Genomic DNA, 22,230 nt, shown 5'->3' on the forward strand with positions numbered 1-22,230 from the left:
AGCAAATCTTCTCTTATTAAACCTGCCTCTAGCTCGTCCCTCCTTCACCTCCCATTTCCAAAGAAATTTGGCAGTTGACAGTTGTTATTGATATTTTATGGCCTATAAAAAGTCTCATTACCAAGGTTTCAAAACCAGTGATCTGTCTCAAGACCTTCGCAATCTTATTGTTGCAAAACATACTGATGGCATTGGTTACAGAAGATTTTCGAAACTCCTGAAGGTTCCAGTGAGCATTGTTGGAGCTGTAATCCGAAAGTTAAAAGAGCAGCAGTTACCGATAGATTTCAGCTGGTGTCATGACTTTCCATGGCTTTTTACACCTCTCTTTCTTCATTTGTCCAATACTTTTTCCAGTGTCATTTCTAATTATTACACATAACTTAATGTATGTGGGTCACCCACCAGGGCCTGGGGTACTCGGCACCGGGTCCGGTCGCTTTTAAAGGGAATGTCACGGTGGCTGCGACCAGGTCCGTGCCCTGGGTGCCCAATTAAAGGGGAACGGTCTTTTAAGGGGAATTGTGAAAGTCTATTTTCGTGATGCCACCTGTGGTTCTCAGTCAGTAAGGCCGCCGCCGCTTAAAGGGGTCCTCTGGGGTGATGGTATGGCGGCTAGATGGTGATGCTTCCCACAGGTGAAGCGGGGTCCCCAGGGCTCCCAAGGTGTATGGCAGGGATGATGTGTTGTCGGTAAATAACAGTGGACTCAGGGTTGCAGTCTTTACCTGGTTTACTGTTGGTAGCAGGCCACAGTCCAAGGTTCCGGCAACAGGTACAGAAGAAGTCCAGGCAGCCTGGAAACAAGTGGAAATCCCCTTGGCAGGTCAGGTTGGGAGCCTTCTACATTGCGCTCACTATTAGTCTCTTGCTACCTGAAGTGTCCTAACAAGGTCCTCATTCTTCCCTGTCCTGGGACAGTGCGTGTATGGAAGGCAGCTTGAGCCGTTCCTACTGGTGTCTCTGCATGGTGACTCCAGGCTTCAGAATGCTGCTGTACCACAGGTGTTGTATGGGCAGTTTACGTATAGTCCTATGCCCTAGCTGTCTGTCACGTGACTTATAGTCTCCCACGACCTCGGGCTCCCGGTTACCGGTTTCTGCGCTCTGGCTCACAGGAGGCCACTCACAGCCTCCCTGAGCTCCTAATCTCTCCTCTCTCCTCTGCTCCTTTCCCTTCAGTCTCTGCTCCAGACTAAACTCACTCCTCCTCCAGACCAGGATCTTTATTCATGGAAGCTGCCCTGAAACCGGGTTTAGAGCTCCCCCTCCTGGCCTGGATTCAGAAGGTGTTGTGTGTGTGGTTACCTGCCAAAGAAATCACTCTTGTTTCCAGGCATAGCACTACCCTCCCCGAGAGGAAGGTAACACTATTGTGGTACCCGAACTCCTGGGGTGCCACAATCGTACATCTATGGTCTGATTTTTTTTTTTTCCTGTGTGGATTGGACAGGTTGTTATTTCACCCTCTGTGTGTAATATATATATATATATATATATATATATATATATATATATATATATATATATATATATATATATATATAATATAAAAGATGAAAATATTTTTTCTTTTTTGGCTAAAGTATAAAGGAAATGTGTCATCTTTAACTTTATCCCTTTTAGGCTACGTTCACATTTGCGTTGTGCGCCGCAGCGTCGGCTCCGCAACGCACAACGCAAACAAAAACGCAGCAAAACGCATGCACAACGCTGCGTTTTGCGCCGCATGCGTCCTTTTTTTCATTGATTTTGGACGCAGCAAAAATGCAACTTGCTGCGTCCTCTGCGCCCGGACACGGGCGCCGCAGGGACGCATGCGGCGCAAAACGCAAGTGCGACGCATGTCCATGCTCCCCCATGTTAAATATAGGGGCGCATGATGCATGCGGCGACGCTGCGCCGCCCGACGCTGCGGCGCCGACCGCAAATGTGAACGCAGCCTTAGAGATCATTTCATCTTCAGCTTGCTTATCTGTTCAAAATAATAGTAATTTTGAACAGGGGTGACTAAACTTTACATGCCACTATTTATACGTGGGCACCCCTGTTAAAAATTACTAATATTGTGAACAGTTAAGCAAGCTGAAGATGAAATGATCTCTAAAAGGGCTAAAGTTAAAGATGACACGTTTCCTTTATATTTTGGGCATCCATTGACATTATATATATATATATATATATATATATATATATATATATATATATATGTATATACATATACACACATAGTGTGTATTGATATATATTATATAGTGACCGTAGCTTTTTATACAAAGGCCCGGCCTGTAGTTAAATAGTCCTTCAGTAATCTCTAACTGCTTGTTGCCAAACATAAATATTTTTGGTGCTTCTAGGTATTTTTAATTTTGTGAGGTACATTCTAAATAAAGCTGAGGTTTGCAGCCCACAGTGACCCATCTATAATGGGAACAGTATTAGCACAGTAAATATTATGATGCTTGGAACCCAGTTTAGAAACGAATATGCTAGGTGATATAGTAAAAAGGCTACATTAGAAAACAGAAGTTTTATACTAGTCTAGGAATGTTTACCTTTTTTCATTTGATTTCAATAAAATATTTGTCAGTTTACACAGATTGGAAATTGACTGATTTTTTTTTTGTTATTGAAAATCTGTACATGTCAGGGAACGCATAGTCACTTTAGTGGCCACTGGCTTCACGCAGTTTTGAGCTGCATTGGGTTTTGGTTTGGAAGATTGTTTTTTCTATGTCAGTTCCTGATCAACAGTTACTGTAGTTCTTCCATTTGAAAACTGACAGATCTTTAATCAAGGATGTAAAGGAAGTTTATGTGCATAAGGCAAAGGATCTCTGCAATGTTATAGTAACAGACAACAGATTGATAATCCAGATTGATAATGCTTTTGGCTTGTAGGCTGGAACTAGTGACATCACCATACCAGCCAAGTGATGCCCATGGTGTGTAATATGAACCTGTTGACAGATTCACTTGTAACTATAGGGGTGCAGAGATTACCAACATGCATCTACCCAAGTGTCTGTATCTGAGGAGATCTAATTGCTTCTTCCAACAACACTTATATAAATATTATGTAATAGTTTTTTGCAGTTTTTGGATTAGAGGCCAAGTCATTCCTTTGGTGAGGTATGTGATGAAGAAGAGTGATCTGCAGTTTCACAGTGAATTGACTAAAAGGTATGTACATCCTTTCACAGTTGAGCAATTGCTTTGCTCTATCCAACCTACATGGCATCTCCTGCTCTGTTTTTGAGCATGTGGGAAGTCACTATCGACAAAGCCAAAGATCCTGGAACCAAGGCACCAGATGCTCTCCTCTTGTTTAACAATTTATTAGTAACTTATGGCTTAAAAAAGGCCCTGGGTGACACGAAACGTTGCATGCAGTTTTAATCTGTGCATACTGTTACTACTAAACTATTCAACTGGACGAGAGCATCTATTGTCTTGGATCCTGAATCTTTGAATATGCTGACAACACTGTAGAGGGTTGTACCAAGTTTGCATGGACTACAGAGTAGTGAACAGGAATACATCATTTTCACATGTCCAGAGAATCACAAATGGGCTCGTTTGAATTAACAGAAAATATAGATGTTCCTTGTCCTCCCAGTACAAAAAAATATGCAAAGTCCCTGACCAGCTTCCCTGCCACTGCTGAAGAAGAGAATCTCCACAGCATGATATTGCCACCACCTTGATTGACTGTGGGGATGGTATTTTCAGGGTGATGTGCAGTGTTCATGTTCCGCTGCACATAGCACTTTGCATTTAGCACAAAAAAGTTCTACTTTCGTCTCATTTGACCAGAGCACCTTCTTCCACATGCCATGTAGGGGACATAGATAACTTGTCGAAGAAGCTGTGCTCTCTCTGTTTGGGGTGACATCTATGTCTATAAATCTAAGAACATTTTTGGTAATAATTGTGCACTTTCACTGGGTCACAGTAATGCTTCGTACCGGTGATAAATGATTATTCATGTGTCCTGTATGTTCAGTAGTAATTTTCGAGTAGGAGATTCCTGTGTGTGGGCTTGGCTTTTTGCATGGAGTTGGTAATTAAGTTTGGGGCTTGGCTCTGAATTTCTGGAGGCTTGTGAGCTGAAGATCCTTGTGTGATTGGATTTGTCATGACCTGTAATATGTGTAAGGGGCCTGAGGGACTGCACATTTGACTTTACATGTGCATTGTGGAGACACTTAAGGCACAAGTCTACTAAAAGGATTGTCATTGTCATTGTTTCCGAAAATATCTAGTGAGCAGATCTTTAGTTTATTGTGGGAGGAAAGTAATTACGCTGCGAACACCTATATTTTGGAGGGTGCTTCCATTTAAGAAGCATACAAGCTATAGCATTGCTATGACACCTTATACTTAAATCCGTCTAGGGCTGTAACTTTTATGCTTCAATTTACCTGTGCACACGTTAGGTGGAAATAATTTAAGCAGGTCGCCACTTAGTAGGGTTCCATGATTTATATATACATGTTGTTGACTGCATCTTGCTGCCCGATACCATTTCCACTTGGCTTTTGTTGCTGCTCCTGGCTATATGTAAACATAGACATTTCCCTTGCTGAATGTTATTTGTTTTTTATTGTTGAAGGATTTAACCCTGAGAGGTTAACATTCCCAGAATAGTCCAGCAAGGCCCATCCTGTGATGAGCACCTCACTGTCTATGGACTTTGCACATACAGCGCCTGGTGTGGGAAGGGTAAGCTGTGCTGTGGGTGGGGTTAGCTTTCTCAGCTCTGCTTCATTCTATATTTAAAAGCTCTGATTGAGTCAGAACGGCTGTACCCTGTAAACAAAATGATACATCATTAGATTCAGCTTCTCTTTACCTATATCATGCTGCTCTCAGATGAGGTAGTAAGAACCTGCTGACAGATTCCCTTTAAGGTCCCCATTCAGCCATTTAGGTAGGAAGATCTAATGTATATTGAGGTCTCCCCATTCTCCCCTGACAGATGAGGACAGGGTAGAGAAGGATCATCATCAGTTGGAATGCTCAATTCTTTTTTTCCCAGACGAAACAAGCCGCCAGCAGAGGAGTCTGACACCAGCTTTATTTCTTGGAAACACATTACCTCAGGCAAGCCAAGCACTCATTTGTATGTGGAAATCAGGAAAGATAATTGTTTGCCAAATGAACGTTCATCGTGGGTTATCCCATGTGTATGGCCAGCTTTAGAGTGAACATGTGTATGGTCAGCTTTTATTTATAGACCTTTTTCAATTTAGATAACATGATTAACAAGAACTTTTTTGCAAGGAAAAAACATGTTTAATAAGTATGTATATCTCAAGGTCCCCAGGCAACTTCCCCTTACTGGTAAGCACCTTTAGGCCGGTGTCACACGTGCGAGTGCAATGGGAGAAACTCGCATGAGTCTCTGGCCTCTATACCCGGCACTGCTGTCAGCACTCGGGACTGGAGCGTGTGGCTGCATGTATTTCTAGGCAGCCACACACTTCGGTCCCGAGTGCCGGCAGCATTGCCGGGTATTGATGCGAGTTTCTCACACTGCACTTGTAAGTGTGACACCGGCCTTAAGGACATGTGATCTGTTGCATGCCTGGAAGAAATGTAGCTGAGTTGTGTGTGTGTTGCAGCTGAGCTGTGTGTGCAGATGTAGCTGCTCTGTGCATGTACTGTGCATGCAGCTGTGTTGTGTATAAGTGTGATCTTCAGAGAGGTTAAAATCTAATCTTAAGAGGAATTACTAGCTAATATAGGGGAGTCTGAAAAGCCCAGCATATCTGTGAGCTTACAGCTTCAAGGGAGCCTGTCATAGTCCCCAAATGCTATGAACGTGCAGATATAGGCTTAATCTTCATGTAAATAGAATCCCAATGCTTCCCGGCTGCCATACTGAATGAAGTTATTCCTTCTTGTAGCCGCCGGCTTTCAGTCATAGAGACAGTGCTGTATTCATGGCCCTGGCACTTTGACAGCTCCTTTTGCACAGATGCACTGCAGAGTGAGCTGTCCGCGTTCTGGAGCATGCTTACACTCACACTTACTGTGTACTGAGCGGTGACTGCAGCTGCTCTGGCACTCCTCTATGACTGAAAGTCGGCAGTTTCTGGGAAGAGTAAAGCTAATTTTTTTCCACTACCTGCACATTCTATAAGGCACCCAGACAGCATTGTAATGCTACTAGTCTGCAGATTACCCGTATATCTACAGAGTAATAGCTTTTGGGAACATGACAGGCTCCCTTTAAAGCTTTGTTTTCAGTGGAAACGTTGTAATGCTTTATGTGTCCTGTTTTGGCCCTGGAGGAAAGCCAAACGCTTATTGCCAGATTCCTTCATGAAGGGTCACCACAACTTTCCTGGGTGCCTCAATGTATTTTAACAGCCCTAGATGTGTAATTTCTTATATACCTTCCATTTTCAAAGTAAGGCCTTGTCGAAACTCCTGTTACGTCTTGTGAGAACACGTCAGATCTCCCTGTGGGGGCTCTGGACTCTGACTAGACGTAACAAACACCTGACCTTTTCTGTGTTGGCTAGTGGTGCTCTAGCTTCTGTCACCACTTCTAAGCATGCATAATACAAAAAAACTTTTTGTGTCGAATGTTCAGAAGCCAAAAAATGCATCTCCACTAACCCTGAACCCTCAATCTTTGTTATATGCATGCGCCATCACACTCGGTGTGAATGGAGGGGAAGCCAAAGTAACCACTACAGAGAAGATGGAAAAACCTAAAACAGCAATGGAGTAGGTAGCGGGGGTGATCATGGGAATAACCGAAAGGCGTTTGCGATTCCATCAGTATTTTTTGCTGTTAATAAGGAGGGGAATATTGTCATTGGGTTAAAAATAGAATAAGTCACACATTATCAAAAGCAGAACTTGCATAAGTTGTGTCTTGTGTTTTTACCTTGGCTTATGCCTATATTGAAAAGAAAAGGAAGGCCCTCGTCCTCTCTTCCAACTTTTTAGCTACCTATAGAATGCTTTTCCAATCTCTACTGAGTTTCCATACATATGGTTTGGGTCACGCGCCTGTGGAGGTGACTGCGTTGTCTTACGTAACATTAAACACTCCTTCCATCTTTGTCAGATGGCTCTTATACCGCCCGGAGCAGTGTTTTGGGTTATGTCCTGCTGAAGTTAATTGGCAGCTAAGTGAAAACCAGACAAGGCAGTTAGTTGCTGCAGAATATTGTAGGAGGTATGGTGGCAACATGTACTTCAATTATAATAACGCAGGCACATGCTATAAATTCTCTGAGGGATTTATTATTATTTTTGGCACTCAATTGGACACACTGTATATGAGCCAAAGATGCATCGTAGTTAATGCAATACTGAATGAAACACCAGGTTTAGTAATTCTCTTCATTGGCTATTGCTTCATACTTTCCTCGTCTCATAAGGTTACAACAATTCTAACCAAAAATCGTAAATTTGGACTCATCCGACCAATAAAAAAGTGGTGTCTGATTTTCACTGCCAGTGATTGTCGTGTGAATTGCCGTCACAGACAGCAATGTATTGGAGTCTATTCCTAATCCAATGAATTACACAGGTCAAAAGCTGTTTGATTATTTTCATCTAATTTCCATGTATTTTGGTGTGCTGAAAACGAAAAAAAAATATTGACAAAAATCCTGGATGTCAGGATTTGCCACAAAATGCAAAATTCTCTTCAAATTTAGTATGTTTTTCTCAATTTTTTTTTTTTTTATCTTAGGGTTTTGAAAGTCAAAATTACTATTAATTAATTCACATCAATGCATTAAAGATATACAAGACCCTGACTACAAAAAAATCATCGGACGAATGCTGAAAGCATTTCAAGCTTTAGGTTGCCTGATGAGTTTGAAAGTGCATTTCCTCCATTCCCATAGTTACTTAAATTGTCAGAAAACGTGATGTCCTATGACAAAACGGAGGTCATTTTCGGATTCAGCGCACTTAAAAACATAAAGATTATGTGGAATAACCAAAACAGCTCTTGAAGTAAATTTTTTTGCAGACCTGTGTTATAAGAGAAATATAAAGTTTAAAATAAAGTCCCCTTAAATAAAAAATATATAAAATGTTTTCTTTTAAAACACTTAATTTGTTATACTTGTATAATTATATACTAATATACTTGAAATTACTCAGCATTTTGGCTGCATTTTGCTTTTTAATTATGTTGCATGGTTTTAGTAATAATTACATGATGTCTCAGTACGTCCTGGGCTTGGGATCCAAGGTTTTTGGGTCATGGTACACAGCAGTGAAATCTTGTTCCATCGCACTGGATGATCACAAGCATGTTGGTTTTGCAGTTGTCAGCTAACAGGAGGAGGGGCCAGCATTAATAACTGCCCAGGAGGAGCTGTCCCTGTCTTGGGTACATTACTGAACTGATAAGAGGGGTAAGAAGAGTGAATACAAGGGAGTTGCTTTGCAGAAAAAGACACAGGCCCCAATTCATCAAAGCTTTTACTTAAAAAAACTGTAATAAAAAACTTTGAAAAGTGGCAAAATTTTGTTTGTTGTGAGGCTGCGTTCTGGGGTAGGTAAGCTTTGGGAAGTCTATGTGGGCTGTGAATAATGGCAGCCTTGTTGGGAGCCAAGAAGCCTTAGGTTACAATAGACTTCATGAATGTGGGAAGATTTAATGAGATCAGGCAGTTATGTGTCACCTAAGGCAACTTTCACACTAGCGTCGTACGACGCACGTCGCAATGCGACGTTGCGACGTACCGACGCATACTGTGCAAGCGCCGCACAATGGGGGCAGCGGATGCTGTTTTTCAACGCATCCGCTGCCCCATTGTGAGGTGCGGGGAGGCGGGGGCGGAGTTCCGGCCGCACATGCGCGGTCGGAAATGCTGGACACGACGCACCAAAAAACGTTACATGCAACATTTTTTGGTGGCGACGGACCGACGCAACACGACGCAACTGTCGCACGACGGTTGCGACGTGTGGCAATCCGTCGCGATCCGTCGCTAATACAAGTCTATGGAGAAAAAATGCATCCTGCAAGCACTTTTGCAGGATGCGTTTTTTCTACAAAACGACGCATAGCGACGTGCAGTGCACGACGCTAGTGTGAAAGTAGTAGGAACCAGTGACTAGTGTCTCTAGGAATGTTGAATGCCATGTGAATGCCATGTTCAGAGCCATTAATTTACCAAAGGGAGTGGTAGAAGGGATTGTCATAAGGGTATACTCTTGATACATGGAGCAGGTATGTGGGTAAATCCTCATCCTGGAAAGTTGAATTGGTGACAGTGCACACAGCACCGAACCGTGTTCTTTAAACATTGACCAGTGTCTAAGTCATATTTCCTAGTCGAGATTGAAAGTCGAGTTGAGTAAAATCAAGCTGAAATTGCATTACAAAGTATTTGTTTCTTACCACCCAGAGTGGTCGGCAACCATCAAGCATACTATGCCTTTCTTTGTGATCTATAACCACTAAGCGTCCTGGACTCTGCACAAAGTAAAGATGTTTATTCTACTAACACACTCTGCAAGTGTTACTCTGAAAACAAATGTTTAACCGACTTGTACAAATGTTCACATAACTACTAGGTGGGGCAGAGATCTGAGTACCAAAGGGTATTTGCCCCCTGGGTCCAAAAATAGAAAACCAGCCTAGTTTGTGGGGCTTATAATCCAAATATTTTGCATATTTTCATTGTTTTCTCATACTAGCAGTCTACATCTTTGTGCTCTTGGCAATCTTTCGCGTTTCCTTACAGTAGTCGCTGCAATGTGCAGAATTTGATTTGAAGAACTAGATTGACAAGATAATTGTTTGGTGCAGCCTAGAGTTTACCTCTAAGGTAAAGAATAGAAGATGTAAAACCCTTTTTGACATGGCAGCCTCTAGACAAGGCTTACCTAAGCATTATTTTACCCATGGTATTTGAAAAAAAATACGTCTTTTCTCTTCCAATCCCACATCTTCCCCAGAAGCAGAATTGCAAATTGAGGTTTGTTCGTCAATATATTTTAAGTTTTACCTCTTTTTTTTCCAAATCCTAACCCTCTGCCATTTTTTTTGAAAGTTGACTGGACTTCATTTGTATCAGTGGCCCTTCAGCAGGATGCACCCACCCAACCAACCACTCCAAAGACTCAGTTCACCCATTGCAAAATATATGTCAGCCCTCTCTTCCCCCATATCATATGTAATTTACAATATTGATGCATTTTTGCATCCATTATGTCAAGGGTTCACAACTCCAGTCCTCAAGGGCCACCAGCAGATTATGTTTTCAGGATTTCTTCAGTATTGAACAGGTGATAATTTAATCACCTGCAGAGGTGATGATTCCAACATCTTGGGCAATGCTAAGGAAATCCTGAAACCATGCACTGTTGGTGGCCCTTGAGAACTGTAGTTGTGCATCTCTGTTCCTGGTGAGTGATCTGACACCAGACCAAATAGGGGTCACGGGATATCCTGTGCAACGATCGGAAGGGGCCCCATCAGTGTACAGGCAATAAGTTTTGATTCTGGGAACACACTGGCTACTATATCCATCCATATGCAATAGCATCCCACCTAGAAACAGAATTTTACCCCTTAACTTTGGCTATACAGAGAATTTGGAGCCATTTATCCGGTTCGTTGATATTGGGTGAATCTGTCTAAATTTAGTGGGTGTTCATAAAAAAATTTTTCATACAGTGCCTAAATGATGTGATACAGTATATGCAGGGTGGGCCATTTATATGGATACACCTGGGTGGGCCATTTATAAAGTTGCATCCAAAATTGCTGACTACAAAATGGCCGCCATGGTCACCACCTATCTTGAAAAGTTTTCCCCCCTCCCATATACTAATGTGCCACAAACAGGAAGTTTATATCACCAACTATTCCCATTTTATTTAGGTGTATCCATATACATGGCCAACCCAGGTGTATCCATACATGGCCCACTCTGTACATCAAAATATGCAGGCAATATAGCACGTACAAGAAATGCTGCCGAATCAGCCTCAGGACACATTTTTCTAGACAAACAAGTTTGTTCATAGCTCTGTATGTAGTGGTCTGACGGAAATAAATTACATATGAGATAGTGTAAGGTTGTTTTGAGGTTGCATTACATCTCTGGTGGTCTAGGGTCAATTAGGGGTTTGAAATTAATATTTTTGGTGGTCTGGAAGATGAAAGGGTAAGACATAAATGTCATTGCTCAGACCAATAAATTTGTATCTATGTAGATAACATGAAAAAACATGAAGCTGTTTTTACAGTGCAGTTGATCAGCCCTTCTGATGACTCACTCAGCAAGCAGCGCTGCCGGCCGCCTCCATAGTCAGTCTTCTGGTAGAACCCACAAGAACGTCCCAGGGGAGACTGATAATGCATTGAAGATTTTGGATGAGTTTTAATGATCTTGAGTCACATTGTCCACATTGTCCCTCATTTGTTTTCAGGCCATGGGCAGAGGAGAATAGTTGATAATACCACAGTACACAACTAGTAGAGTTTTAATATTAGTTTCTTTAACCCTTAGTGACCAAACCCAATTGTTCAAACATCTACAATATTTCAGTAAACCCCAGTGATTCTGCGCTTCTGTTTTTCCTGATACATTGTACTTTATGTTAATGGTAAATTTAGGTTGACCCGTTTTCCATTTATTAAAATATGAGAAATTTTATGAAAATTTTGAAAGCAAATTTTTCAACTTTATATTTTTAATCCAGATAATCATATCACACAAAAAAGCGAATAAAGAACATTTCCCATATGTCTATTTTAAATGAATAGCATTATTTATTGGCCCTTACATTTTGTTAGTATGTTAGAAAGGTTAAAACTTTAGTCACAATTTTTTATTTAATCAAGGACATTTATATATTTTTTTAAAGAACATAGGAAGTGAATTAAGGGTGTCTATTTACTGGAATATACCCAAAAGTGATACCATTTTAAAAATCGCACATCTCAAAGTATTCAAAACTGGTATCAGGAAGTATGTTTGCCTTTTGGTCCTTCCTTTCACAAGAATTAAAGAAGTTATAAGGGATTATTTAATTTTTTCTCACGGGTAGTTGCTGCCCAGAGCTGATTTTTGCCGGCTCAGAGCGGTCACGAACCACTACTGCCATTTATTCTGCGACTTGATGTCATGTTGACAGAGCAGTGGCTTCTCATCCACTTTGCTTTACTGGCTGTGCGTGACTGGTGATGTCATGCTGATTGACAGCCGACTCCTCTGTCAATCAGCATGATGTCGACAGGGCAGTCCGGAAGAGGTGCCGATCAGAACACGCAGGTAGTAATCTACCAACTGCCTGTCAGTTCTTAGCTCAATAGGAAAGAATTACAATAGTCCCAGAAAACCCTTTAACACAAAGTAGAATGAAAAATTGTAAAATTATTTATTTACTGCTCGTAACAGGCCACCATAGCTGGCTGACCCAAAAGTCATTACCTGGCTTTGGGTTACCATGATGACAATCGAAACCACGCAAGCGTACTCTCAAGGTGCCATTAGGATTAACCTTGGAAAGATGCCGCTTTTGCTATTGCCAGCAGCACTTAGGCAGCTAAATGACCACAATTGATGCTAACGGTGGTCGTGGTCGGGTTTCAGCCATAGTATACAGCTGACACTTGTTGCATTTTCATTCATCAATGGGTCATTATTCTATTGTTCCTCAGGTCAGTAAAAAGATGTATTGGCAGTCTGTGGTGAATGCTAGGATTATTTCTGTATTATTTTAACCAGTTACAGTATATATGGACTTCAGGGTGACTTGACACCTTAGTGAAATTAATCAGCAATATATTTTGGGCCTCGAAACAAAATTATATTCATAGTTGTAGGTACATCTTAATAATTTTAACTGAGAACTCAAAAACTCTTTGAACGACACCTACTTTGACTGTTATCAATGTGCAGTGTCATGATGGAGATCACGTAGATTTATTGTCCCCATGATAATCCTAACAGATCAGAAAGGTAGTGACACAGTGTTTCCCCAGCATAGAGTTCGAATCACACTATTGTATGGCATCCTACGCGAGAGAATCGGATTCGAAATGCTAATGACCCTCGGCTCCCGCTCTGCTGCAAGCGTGAGCCGAGTGTCATGCACTGATCCTCTCTCATGAGAAAATCGCAGCACAGGTGCGGAGGAGATGGAGAAAGTAATTTCTCCATCTCCTCCATTGTCTGTCTTGGCGTATATCAGACTGCACTGGGATGACATCTGACTGCAGTCCGACTGTGTAGACTTGTATGGGTGCGTGTGACCCAAGTCTCACTGCCCTTTGCAGCATGCTGGAATTGTTATCTCATGCCGAAAAAATAATGAGAAAATGATGGCAGATCTGAGCTGCCCCATAGAGTAACACTGGGCCGAGTGCTAGGCGATGTTTTATCCCATTGCACTCGGCCGTGTTATACGGTAGTGTGACTCCGGCCTAACAGTAATGAATAAAAAATGATATTTGAAATGTGCACTAAGGGTTTTTCATAAATGTTTCTTATAGTCCCGTAGACTAAAAAAAAATAACCGGTCCATCAACTTCAACCTTTCAAGCAAGATATCCAGTTTTAAATTATTCAGGAATTTGTTATCTTTGGTGTGTAAAGTTTCTACGTTGTTTCATCAGTGTTACTTTGTTACAACATGCAAATAGTCATGCAAGTGATATATTAATGCAAAGGAGGTGTGCTAATAACAATTTATCCATGATGTGGTGGGCAGCAAGTTTTGCAAAGCAACCAATTGCCCTGAAAACACGTGTGTAAGACTCTGAGGTCTCCTAGGACTGTATTAAACATTTTAATGTTCACTAGTAATGTCCAAATGACCTCAACATAATTGGCTATGGGTAAATGGATGTTAGCTGTTTTCACTGCTGTCCTGTCAAACACTTTCTGTAATGTTTATTCAGTGTTTTAAAGCTTTCCCTCCTTGTCTCTGCTGCTAAGCTGTGCACTGTAATTTTCTCTCACTATCCAGAGTCACTACAAAAGCAGCTTCTGCATTCCCTGCCTCAGCTTTTATACAAGAAGAGATAATCCCTCCTGATTGGCTTTGCTATTCCATGTGATGCACTAACTGCAAGGCATTGTGGGAAAATCCATATTGCTTTGCCTGGGGTCATGCAAGCCTTCACTGGCTTCAATCCTTTGCTTTGTGTAAAATCGAAATTGTCACTTTTTGGTGATTCATGCAAATTGATTTCCAAATTGTTAAAATTCGCCTGGTCAAGTGAATTCCCTAAAATTTGACATAAATTCTATTAGCATAGAATTGATTTGCGCATTTCTAATATTAATTCATTTTTGTTACTTTTTGGCTACTGCATTAGTATGTAGAGTGAACTACGTGTTTCTGCATCAGGTCTGGTAATTGACTCCAGTGTGTGAATAAGCAGCAAGCAGATAAGACATATTGTGAAAGTCAGCCATTCTGTAATATGTTATTATCAGACCTGCTCCATTAATGTGATTGGTTGCAAGTATTATCAAATGCTTTAGATTTGCCCTACAATACAAGAGCAGATTGATGGCTGATTAGTGCCGGATTGACAAAATGCACGTAATTCTTTTTCAAAATCAGGACTGAATCTTCGAGAGAGGAAACGTATAGGCTAAAGGACCCCATGCACGAGAGATAAAGTTCAGCAGAGTGTTCATGTGAATTGTCATTGAGACCCCCCATATGCTGCTCCAGTAGCAGTACTCATTTGCGGGGTGTTTTTAGTACTCTACTCTCACCTTCTACTTAACAACAGATTACAGATGATTATAGAGATTCCTATGACCCTGGTCTAGTGGCCAATTCAGTAGTCCATAGCTGCGCGACTACAGACATACAAGCCTACTACTACCTTCCTCACTGACGTACTCATGATGTGGTGCCAGTCCAACTAACCAGAAGAGGAGATGGGGATTAGTGGAGATAGGAAGCAGATCGCTGGATACCAGGTTTATTGGTCATGGACCGTTATTGTGGCTGCTGATGGTGGTGAACCTTCTGCAGATCTGTCTTATACACTCACTGGCCACTTTATTAGGTACACCTGTCCAACTTCTTGTTAACACTTAATTTCTAATCAGCCAATCACATGGCGGCAACTCAGTGCATTTAGGCATGTAGACATGGTCAAGACAATCTCCTGCAGTTCAAACCGAGCATCAGTATGGGGAAGAAAGGTGATTTGAGTGCCTTTGAACGTGGCATGGTTGTTGGTGCCAGAAGGGCTGGTCTGAGTATTTCAGAAACTGCTGATCTACTGGGATTTTCACGCACAACCATCTCTAGGGTTTACAGAGAATGGTCCGAAAAAGAAAAAAAATCCAGTGAGCGGCAGTTCTGTGGGCGGAAATGCCTTGTTGATGCCAGAGGTCAGAGGAGAATGGGCAGACTGGTTCGAGCTGATAGAAAGGCAACAGTGACTCAAATCGCCACCCGTTACAACCAAGGTAGGCCTAAGAGCATCTCTGAACGCACAGTGCGTCGAACTTTGAGGCAGATGGGCTACAGCAGCAGAAGACCACACCGGGTACCAGTCCTTTCAGCTAAGAACAGGAAACTGAGGCTACAATTTGTACAAGCTCATCGAAATTGGACAGTAGAAGATTGGAAAAACGTTGCTTGGTCTGATGAGTCTCGATTTCTGCTGCGACATTCGGATGGTAGGGTCAGAATTTGGCGTAAACAACATGAAAGCATGGATCCATCCTGCCTTGTATGGAGCATCTTTGGGATGTTCAGCCGACAAATCTGCGGCAACTGTGTGATGCCATCATGTCAATATGGACCAAAATCTCTGAGGAATGCTTCCAGCACCTTGTTGAATCTATGCCACGAAGAATTGAGGCAGTTCTGAAGGCAAAAAGGGGTCCAACCCGTTACTAGCATGGTGTACCTAATAAAGTGGCCGGTGAGTGTATGTAGCCTGCTGTAAGTTATGCTTTCCAGAGTAATAACCTTATTATCCTGGCAGTGTCTACATTGTATTCATACTTATTCAAGTCTGGGATTTTAATCTAAAAAGAAACAAAGAACTAATCAGCGCCTGCTAACAGAATGAAGCAAGTGTGAACAGGTGCAAGCTGCTGTGACTGCATAATATACCGTATTTTTCAGACTATAAGACGCACTTTTTCCCCAAAAATTTTGGAGGAAAATGGTGGTGCATCTTATAGTCTGGATGTACTTACCAGGAGTCTCATCCCAGGCTGATGCGCGGCATTTTTACAGATGCTTGGTGGTGCGGGGGCTCCTCTGACATTTTGTGAAAGCCCGGAGCCACCCACCGCACTTCCATTGCTGTAATGCTGTCTCCAGGAAAATGGCCACCGGAGGCGATGCATATATAGACTGAGATCTCGGGAGATGAGATCGCAGAGCCCCCGCATCACCGAACCAGCCGCACCAGCCTGGAATGAGTCAGATCATCGCCAGACCACCGACACCTCCTGTGACCCCGCTCCACCAGCGCTCCCGATCACACCCTACCCCCTGGTAAGCTGAATAATTCATAATGTAAGGCAGACCCTCATTTGATGCATTAATTTTTTTCCCTATTTTTCTACTAAAAATTTGGGGTGCGTCTTATGGTCCAGTGCGTCTTATAGTTCGAAAAATGTGGTACAAACCAAACGATACAGCAGCATGCTGGGTACGCTAAGATATATGCAAATATAGAATCTGTGAAATATGAACTGCATTACTGCTATATAGAAAAAACTAATTTATTAAGTACAAAAATTGACCAAATCCTGTGTGCCCACCAGCCACATCAAGGTGACCTTTCTCTGTTGGGATCCTTGCCATTTCTATCACACATGTCTTTCCCAGGAAAAAAGCTTACAAATGTAAAGGTTTCTTTGTAGTATAGCATTGGAAGTGGTGGAAGTGGTATAGTATTGGAAGTGAATGCTTTGTTTTGTGTGACAATTTAATTTAACCTGTCTCTTTACTTCACATCCTTCTCATTTCCGGGCTAGCTTTTTCTGATGAGGCACACTGTCTGTGGGATACTGTATCCCCAGCAACGCTTACAGTTTAGTCATATTTAATAAATGTTTGTTTGGAGAAAGCATAAGTCTGTTTTATTGCCCTGGAATAAGGCACAGGAAAGGAGTGGCTGCCATGCAGAGGTTTGGACAGGAAAATACATTTTCTGTTTTGCAATTGATTCTTTTGTGAATTTTGTGAACATTGCTGTAGCCTTTATTCACGGAGACGGTCGTAAAATAAAATAAAGCATATTTTTCTTATCTACAGTGTAAATCTAGTCACAGCCTGTTGTTTCATGCCGAATATATGTAGACGTCATAAATGGGTGGATCATTCACAATTTTGGATGTCGTTATAGCTGTAGCTCATTGTTTGCTCAAGATTTTGGATAAATGCCTCCGAGTCCCATTATGCACACTCACCGCCACCCTCCTAGATCAAAGGGTTACTAAAGGGACCTGGTTAGCTCCCAAGTCCCAAGGTACTGCGTGACAGTCAATCAGAGCTTGTTAACTGGCCGTCTTATCCAGGCTGGTGGGAGCTAACATTTAGGCTACTTTCATACTAGCGTTGTTTGCTGTACATCGCAATGCGTCGTTTAGGAGAAAAAACGCATCCTGCAAAGTTGTCCGCAGGATGCGTTTTTTTCCCATAGATTTACATTAGCGACGCATTGCGACGTATGGCCACACGTCGCAACCGTCGTGCAACGGTTGCGTTGTGTTTTGGCGGACAACCTCCTATGGGAGGTGGAGCCGCATATTCATCACTGTAATGAGCGGTACCACATGATCGCTCACAAAGGACAAGCTGCCGGCGCTGAGAGGAAGCATCGCGGGAGCTGGGAGAGTATTTTAATGCAAGCGGGCGGGCGCACAGGGGGTGGGAGGCGGAAGGTGACCAGGAACTTTATTTTAAACAAAAAAAAGAAAAAAACCTTGATTTTTCATTCCTTCTCTCCAGCGAACGCTGCTGGGGAGAAGGAATGAATGCCGGCTTCAGCACCACACGCAGGGGGGACAGCACTTAACTCTAGCGCTGTCTCCTGCACGGTCCATGCGGTCCTCAGTCGGCACACAGACAGCACACAGACGGCACACGGATGGCATCCGTGTGCGGTACGTGTTGACACGCACCCATTGACTTTAATGGGTCCGTGTGATCCTTGCGCTCCTACGAACACTGACATGTCTCCGTGTTTTGCACACGGACACACGGTCCACGAAAAATCACTGATATCTGCAGAGACACATTGATTTTAATGTGTCTATGTGTGTCAGTGTCTCCGGCACGTGAGAAAACTCACCACATGTACCGGAGCCACTGACGTGTGAAACAGGCCTGAGCAACAGGATGTCTGAGAGCTCCACATGGATTTAAGGCCACGTTCATACGTTCAGTATTTGGTCAGTATTTTACGTTAGTATTTGTAAGCCAAAACCAGGAGTGGGTGATCAATACAGAAGTGGTGACGTGTTTCTATTAGAGCATGACGATCATACATTCAGTATTTGGTCAGTATTTTACCTCAGTATTTGTAGCTAAAACCAGGAGAGGAACAATCAGAGGAAAAAGTATAATAGAAACACGTCACCACTTCTGTATTTATCACCCATTCCTGGTTTTGCCTTACAAACACTGAGGTAAAATACTGACCAAATACTGAGCGTGTGATTGTGGTCTAATAGAAACACGTCACCACTTCTGTATTTATCACCCACTCCTGGTTTTGCATTACAAATACTGAGGTAAAATACTGACCAAATACTGAGCGTGTGATTGTGGTCTAATAGAAACACGTCACCACTTCTGTATTTTTCATCCACTCCTGATTTTGCATTACAAATACTGAGGTAAAAGACTGACCAAATACTGAATGTGTGAACGTGGCCTAAAGGTTTTCCAAACTTATAGTGACTTTGTATAGTATGAGGGAATTTCACAGTACAGTATGTTATCCTAAACTTTGGCAGCTAAAAGTGCCACTCCGTGCTAAGGAAGGATCAGGGATAGGCTACTTTCACACCAGCGTCATACTCGGCCCGTCGCTGTGTGTCGGGCCGACATACTGACGCTAGCAGTGAATGCGCCGCACAACGGGGGCAGTGGATGCTGTTTTTCCACGCATCCGCGGCCCCATTGTGAGGTGCGGGGAGGTGGGGGCGGAGTTCCGGCCGCGCATGCGCGGTCGGAAATGGCGGACCGTCGGCACCAAAAAAGTTACATGTAACGTTTTTTGCTGCCGGCGGTCCGCTAAAACACGACGCAACCGTCGCACGATGGTTGCAACGTGTGTGCATACGTCGCAATGCGTCGCCAATGTAAATCTATGGGGAAAAAACGCATCCTGCAGACAACTTTGCAGGATGTGTTTTTTTCGCCAAAACGACGCATTGTGACGTATGCAAAAAAACGCTAGTGTGAAAGTAGCCATAGTGTGCATGCTAGTATAAACTAACCCTGTACCTTCCTCTGCTGTAGACCTCCAAAGTAAAATTTTACGTTGGTGGGCTCTACAACATATCTAAGGCTACTTTCACACTAGCGTCGGGCTCGGCCCGTCGCTGTGTGTCGGGCCGACGTTCCCGACGCTAGAGTTGTCTCCGCCGCACAACGGGGGGCAGCGGATGCATTTTTCCAGCGCATCCGCTGCCCCATTGTGAGGTGCGGGGAAGTGCGGGGAGGTGGGGGCGGAGTTCCGGCCGCGCATGCGCGGTCAGAAAAGACGTTTACGACGGAGCAAAAAACGTTGCAAGCAACGTTTTTTGCTCCCGACGGTCCGCCACTGTACGACGCATCCGTCGCACGACGGGTGCGACGTGTGGCAATCCGTCACAATGCGTCGCTTCATGTTAATCAATGGTGAAAAAACGCATCCTGCAAACACTTTTGCAGGATGCGTTTTTTCGGCAAAACGACGCATTGTGACGGAATGCAGTTAATGCTAGTGTGAAAGTAGCCTTATTCAATAGAGATTTTCACTAGGAACATATTTCTAAATCATATCCAACCTAAATAATTCTCATTCTATACTGAATGCCTTTCCCTCTTTGCTGTTAGCCATGACCAAAAGAAATTGTATATAGAGCTCTGCTGCCACCTAGTGGTAGTTATCAGTAATGCACAAAGTCATGCACAGTGCAGATTATACTAGGGCCTGAAAACGCGACAACATTTGTGTGCAACATTACTGTATACGGACTTGCATACCATATGGTCAATTCAGATACATTCCAGGCCCGATTAATTATTTCATTTGCACCTTATTTTTTTTTCTTCTTCTAGTTTTTAATGTTCTATACCTGTTTTTTCATTTACTACATTTTTGCATTTTTAGGTCACTTTTGTATGTTTTTTTGGGAGGGTTGGGGGATGTTCCAGATGTTTTTAATCTGGATTATCATTTACGACTTTTTGCAATCAGCTACAGTGATTTTGTGTACGCAGGTCATTCTGGCGACTTTTTTTGCAAAAAAAAAAAAGTGCACATTTTTGCACTAAAAAGGTGCAAAAATGGTTTAGGACTGAGAAAAACAGTCCATTTTTGATTTTGCACAACCTTCATGAATCACATGTGGCATTCTGAAACTTGAGCAAAAAAAAAAAAAAGTCAGTGAGTACGACAAGCCAAAAATGAAAAGTGACTTAAAAATAATTTCAAATGCTGAATCGGGTCCTTAGTGTTTTTAATGAGTTTTCTGACAAAAAATACCTTCGAGTGTGCTAAAGCTTTTGCACAACTTGAAGTTACGTTCCAATTTTACAACTTTTGCTATTTCTACGCCAGTCCTGGCCAACGACATGGAGTGGAGTATCATTTCTGCACCTTTTAATATATTAGACGCCGTTCACACCTGTGTTGATCCTATATCATTTTATACCTAATTTTAACCTTGATGGATAAAGTGAAAGAGAGTCTGTCACTGGGTTTTTGCCATGTAATCTGAGAGCAGCATGATGGAGGGGCAGAGACCCTGATCCCAGCGATGTGTCACTTACTGGGCTGAGCTCTTTATATCTCCACCCACACCACTGATTGGCAACTTTCTGTGTACATAGGTAGAAAGCTGCCAATCAGTGCTGGAGGCGAGGTTACATAGAGCTCATGAATATGGAGGACTATATGGCAGTAGGCTTACTAGTCCTCTAGTAATAATCTCCTGCTGATAAAATTGTGATATTATCAAACCACAACTCAGTAAATGACACATCGCTGGAATCAGCGTCTCTTGCCCTGCATTACGCTGCTTTCAGATCAGGGAGCAAAAACTTGGTGACAGATTCTCTTTAAGTCTTAAGGGAGTATTTCTGCATTGTTGGACTTTTTCTTCATTTGGGATTAAAACATCTGTGGAGCCTGGCAGATATTTATGCAACCTGAGAGTCCTCAAAACACCTGGGGGGGATCGGATCTTCAGTACATATTCAAGCCATGTCATCATTGTGCTCAACTTGTAAAATTGTAATTAAATAATTTAAAAAAATATATATTTTTTAGAACTAATATTTATTTATTTATTATTTCTTTTTTCATCCTGGTTTGAGACTTCCTATGAAATGCACATACATTTACAAGTCTTTCAATAATTATAAATAATATAAAGACACCAGAAGCATAAAAAACACAAGACGGGGAGGTGGTGAGTGCAAAAAGATCTTGTGTCGAGGCCCATGAACATCTAGTGTTATTGCCTAAACACTTAAAGGGAATCTGTCAGCAGGTTCTTGCTATGTAATCTGAGGGCATCATAATGTAGGGGCTGAGACTCTGATTTCAGGGATTTGTCACTTATTAGGCTGTGTGCTGTTGTTTTCATACAATGAACGTTTTATCCCCAGGAGGTTATCACTGCCCAGACTAGCACTCTGTGCCAAGTGTTCCAACCACGCCCTCTCCTCTGATAAGCAGCTCACTGTCTATAGACAATGTCCATACAAAGCCTGGTATGGACGGGGTTAGCTTTCGGAGCTCTGAACATGCTACATCTAAAAACTCTATATCAGAACTGCTGCACATATCATACATCTTTGGAATTAGGGTCTCTTTTCCTCTCAGATGAGGTAGCAAAAACCTGCTGACAGATTCCCTTTTAAAAGTTTTTGGCCGTTAACACCTTTTGTTACAAGAATACAAGGGAACTGTACTAACAATGAGCAAGTGAGAGCGAGAGTGAGATTATCCCTCTGGTGCTTAGGGGACATTTGTTTGGGTGCTGGATATATAAATCTATGTAACATGTCCATGGT

At 42.3% G+C, this 22,230-nt stretch overlaps 1 protein-coding gene across 1 annotated transcript in view; it reads left to right on the top strand.

Annotated features, from left to right (window-relative positions):
• Positions 1–22,230, top strand: part of EMP2 (epithelial membrane protein 2) — a 66,573-nt gene that overhangs the window by 34,451 nt on the left and 9,892 nt on the right. The window lies entirely within an intron of this gene.

This window comes from Ranitomeya variabilis, chromosome 7, assembly GCF_051348905.1.
Source record: "Ranitomeya variabilis isolate aRanVar5 chromosome 7, aRanVar5.hap1, whole genome shotgun sequence".
In the NCBI taxonomy this organism is placed as follows: domain Eukaryota; kingdom Metazoa; phylum Chordata; class Amphibia; order Anura; family Dendrobatidae; genus Ranitomeya; species Ranitomeya variabilis.